Source organism: Dysidea avara, chromosome 2 (assembly GCF_963678975.1).
Source record: "Dysidea avara chromosome 2, odDysAvar1.4, whole genome shotgun sequence".
NCBI classification, from domain to species: Eukaryota; Metazoa; Porifera; class Demospongiae; order Dictyoceratida; family Dysideidae; genus Dysidea; species Dysidea avara.
Window position 1 is genome coordinate 142,725 of NC_089273.1, and position 5,076 is coordinate 147,800.

Here is a 5,076-nt window from a genome sequence, read left to right on the forward strand (position 1 = left end):
ACACAACTATTGCTGTCCAGTGAGCTAGCACAAGGATGCCTGCACACCACTCAGGCACTCAAGTCTAGTACAGGCAGGTCCCAGGACTAGTAACCCACAGGAGGACAGTGCAGGTCTCAAGCAGAAAAGTCACAGAAGCCAAAGTTCCACAATGACCTCAACACTGCTAAGTGAGACAAGGACAGTTGGGCATTTGCTTCTCCAGTTAACTCCAGGTACCCATTAATGTTACAGCTGAGTGGGCTACTTCCCCAGATGACATCAGGTACCCATTAATGTTACAGCTCAGTGGGCTACTTCCCCAGTTGACATCAGGCCACCAGGTCCCCATTTAACAGCTGGGTAAATTGGAGCAATGTGAATAAAATTTCTTGCTCAAAGAAACAACAAAGTGGCATAACCGGGATTTGAACCTGGGATTTTTATCACCAGCCCAATGCCCTAACCATTTGGCCTTGCTGCCTCACGGCATCACACTCACATGCTCACTCTCACACTACACAAACACTACACACATGGGCTTGAAATAACATTCGACAATCAGCCAATTTCAAGTCAATATTGTGCAATGACTGGTTAATTTTAATGTTGTCCAGACATTGTGGTTGGATAATTCATACACCACTGCTGGAGGGAGAGCATCCATACAAAGGCAGTAATATTTAATTAAGCTGTTTGTTTATGGCTTGTCGCCACAAGTTTTATCTCAAGCCAAAACAGTGATGTTTGGAACACCAGCCTACTTGTACTTGTCAACTTATGAATGTGCAAAATTTATTTAAAACCATGTTATCCAGTGTTACCTTTGACTTGTGGGATGCATGAAGTTTTATTTAATAGCTAGAAGACTGTTGCAGTGGACTAGGAACAGTGTGTTACATTAATTTATGACATCGTTACATTAATTCTGGCATAACTACATCTTTAGTACTGAAAGCTTAACACAGGGTATCAGAACATTTTTATGTTTTGACAGGACAAAATCTGTGTTGTACTGACAGTTTGACAGTACATTCAAAAAAATTACCGGAAGCCCTGCACACACACACACACACACACACACGCATGCACGCACACACACGCATGCACGCACACACACTCACATACATACACAAAAAGCAAAGTTTCAGCTACCACTAGCAGTCACACCCACGCAGTGAACCAGCACTGGGACACCTGTGTGCTACTAAGGTGCTTTGAGTCAGTGCTGGAAAATTTTCCTGGGGCGGGACTACTAACCTGCAGGAGGCTGTACCATGTCTCACAGATGAAGGTGTGGGCAAGTTTGTGCATTGGTTATCAGAGAAGCTGAAACTCTACAAGTTTTGCATGATGCAGGTTGGGATAGTTAAATAAAACAGTAAAAAATCAGATTACAATTACTTGTGAAGGGAAGAGTGGCTAAAGATTGATGTACTCTAATGGAACAGTCACAGCATGTATGAAATATTTTAATAGAACATTCAAGGATGCACTAGACACTAGAGGTGTACCGATAATCGGATCGGCTACAATATCGGCCACTGATATAGCATTTTTTTACCAATATCGGTATCGGTACAGAACAGCAGGAGGACCGATATCGCTACCGATATTTATACAGTAGCAATAGTTTGTACATAAATGGATTATGCACTGGTTTTCTACGTTATTCATGTGGTTCTGGCTTATTGTTCACTCTGCAACAAGTACTACGCTATGAGAAGCCATATAATTACATGCGATTCTAGTGTTTGTTGCTGGAAAGCTTATCACAGTCTTTACAAATGAAGCAGTTATAGAGTATACCTTTGTAATAAAAGAAGGATCACAGGATAACCAAGGAAACTTGTTGTACCAGCTTTCTCACAAGCCATTAGAATGCAGAGTACTGCAGAAATATCCATTTAAGGCTTCATGGGAGTATACATAAAAATGTTTGTAGGTGTCTGATTGTCTGGATTGCACAATAGAAACCCAAGCCACCATCACCACAGGCAATGAATACATGCACATGTTGTTGTAGGGTAGGTAAATGTACACTTTCGTTTGCTTAAAATATTAATGCAAATATCGGATTGACTATCGGTTATCGGCTTCTTTTGGTTACATCAATATCGGATATCGGTACATGCCAAAAACCCATATCGGTACACCTCTACTAGACACTCTAACAGGCAGTGAAGATACAGTTTTCTAAGAGCATATTTGAGGCATAATGGGACACAATTGGGCATAAGGAAATTTTGGGAGAGCATTGCTCAAAAGCATAACAGGCATTTTCAAATGCATACTAAGCTTAGGTCTACTGGTTGGGTTGCTTCCCCAGTTGACACCAGGTCCCCATTTAAACAGCAGGTTAGACTGGAGCAATGTGAGTAAAGTTTGTTGATCAATAAAACAACAGTAACACCAATTTGGCATAACCAGGAAACCTTCCAATTACCAGGCTGATGTCCTAAACTTGGCTATGTTGCTTTACACACTACAGACAGAGAGACAGAGAGACACACAAACACATGCATACCAAGAAAAGATATCTGTCATTACTATAGTCATGCCAAGTGCTAGACACCCACACATATACTGTATAAGCATCAATTTGGCAAGCAGAATATTTGGCGTTGCCTGTGAATACATTATTGTAGCTATCCCACATTGCTTTTCATCTGCAAAGAAGTATATAGACACTCAATTACCCTGTTGCCAACATAGCTACTGGTCTGCATACTGGAGACTCTTGTGCGAAATGGAGGGTGCCAGGTGTAATGTATAGCAGCCTTCCGAAGGAACAAAGTGATTGGGCGCATTCTCTGTGAAAGTTAGCTAGATCTCTGCTGCTTTAACCTACAATATTACAGACAATCTTAGAATTCTATGATTAAGCACAGGGTGGATTTACATCTGACTCAATCTGAGGCTCTGAAAGCAAAAATTTAGTGCAGACTGAGCCTCCCATAAAGCTCCTCTTGTCCACAGTGGTTGGGACCAGCCACCACTCAAATAAAATACCCACCACTACCAATCACAGATTTACCTCTAATTCATACAAGTTAAGGCCCCACACATTTTGTACTATATCTTCTGGACTTGACCTCATACCTTGTAGCCACCACTCTTCTAAACCATTACACATTCCTGAACTTGGTCGCACTTCTCTTTTGAAAACCTATAATGTCACCATACTTGACAAGTTTGCTAGATAAAGTGCTTGCTTCTTCATGCCTGACATACATACATGTGCTTCACTCGGTTAAAATATTATAAACACTGATAAAATAATTCAATGACAGTAAGATTTTAATTTGGCGGTAATGTAAGAATTCATCAAATCACCAATGTTAATTCCACGTCAAAATTTCTGCTCATACAGTATACAACACAGGTGCTGGAAACAGGAAAAGTATGTAGAGCTGCACCACGCCCCACAACAAATAGTGTGGATACTGTAACAGTATGTATAACATTGAGTAATACAGTCTTTGTAAATATCTACACTTGCAATGAAGCCTTAGTAATTATTAACACTTGTGACTTGTTGATGCACACACAATAGGGCTATGTTTTATAAGAGAGACTATTATTTTTGTATCAGTTGTTGAATTTCTTGTATTGAGAGTAGTTCAATATCGTCCTCGTGACAGTGGCATAGTCGGCAGGATCAGCAACTTGACAAAGCCGGACGAGACAGGGAGTCTGAGTGCTGACTGAACTATGCGTAGCAGAACTGGCAAACGTTTCAACTGTGGTACCGTGGTTTAGTTTCATTTAATGGTACCCGGAAAGGTAGACAGTGTGATATTCAGTGCTGTTGTTTTCTTAGCAATTTGTTTAGCTCAGTACAGCGAAGAAGATGACTGATGGAGAGGGGGCATCACGCATTCAGCCTACGCGGCCATTGGTATTGCCAGACACGTTTACTGGAGATGATAATTTTGATCACTGGATCAGTCATTTTGAAAGTGTATCAACTGTGAATAAATGGACCGACGACGATAAACTACTTTGGTTGCGAGTTAGGCTCACAGGAAAGGCACACGTGGCACTTGGTCAACTGTTTCACGAGAACCAAGATCTTACACAACTGTTAAAAAGGCGCTACAAGAAAGATTTAAACTGGAAAGCAAGCGCATGCTCTATAAAGCTGAATTTGAAACTCGGAGGAAGAAGAGTGCTGAAACGTGGGCAGATTTTGGAGATGACTTACGTCGATTAACTGACAAGGCCTTTCCCACTGTACAACTGGAAGCACACGAGCAGCTGGCCCTTAGCCGTTACATAGACCAGTTAGATCCGCCACAGATATCGTTCGCTGTGAAGCAACATCGCCCCAAGAACCTGCCAGAGGCTGTGAGTTCAACCATTGAATTAGAGTCATACCTGCCAAAAGATCAACCTGCGCGTGCTGTGAATGAGACTGCATTCGAACCAGCTACAACCCTGACACCGCGAGTGATTCCTGTTCAAGCTGTAAGTGAACATTCGCTACTGCAGCACCTGCTAGATCGTATTGAGAAGCTGGAGATAACACGACTGCAGCATGAAACACAGATGCTGCAGCCAAGAACACAGCAGAGGCCACTGAGACAACCTAGACAACAACGTGGTGTACCAAGAGAGATTACGTACTACCGATGTGGAATGCCAGGCCACTATGCTCGAGGATGTACAGCTGGGAGGAACAAAACTGAACAGCCCTTGAATCATAGTGCTCAATCTTTTTCAATTAACAAATCAACTATCTATCCCTAAACCAGCTTCATCACTTGACAAGAAATTCAATGTTGTTGTTTATGGTCTAAAGGAATCACCAACAAACACTAGTAAGCACGACCGGACGAAGCATGACCTTGACTGTTTGATGAAAGTTTTCTCTGACCTCAAGCTATCTATTACACCTGAATCAATGAAGGATTTCCACAGACTCGGAAAATATGATCAAAACAATACTCACCCCCGCCCCATTCTTGTCAAATTCCTGAGAGCCTTTGAAGCTACCCTTGTTCTATCATGTAAAAGTTCTTTGTCATCTGGTATAGCAATCAAACCTGACGTCAGCTGAGGAGCGTAAAATCGAAAGTATCCTACTAAAAGAGA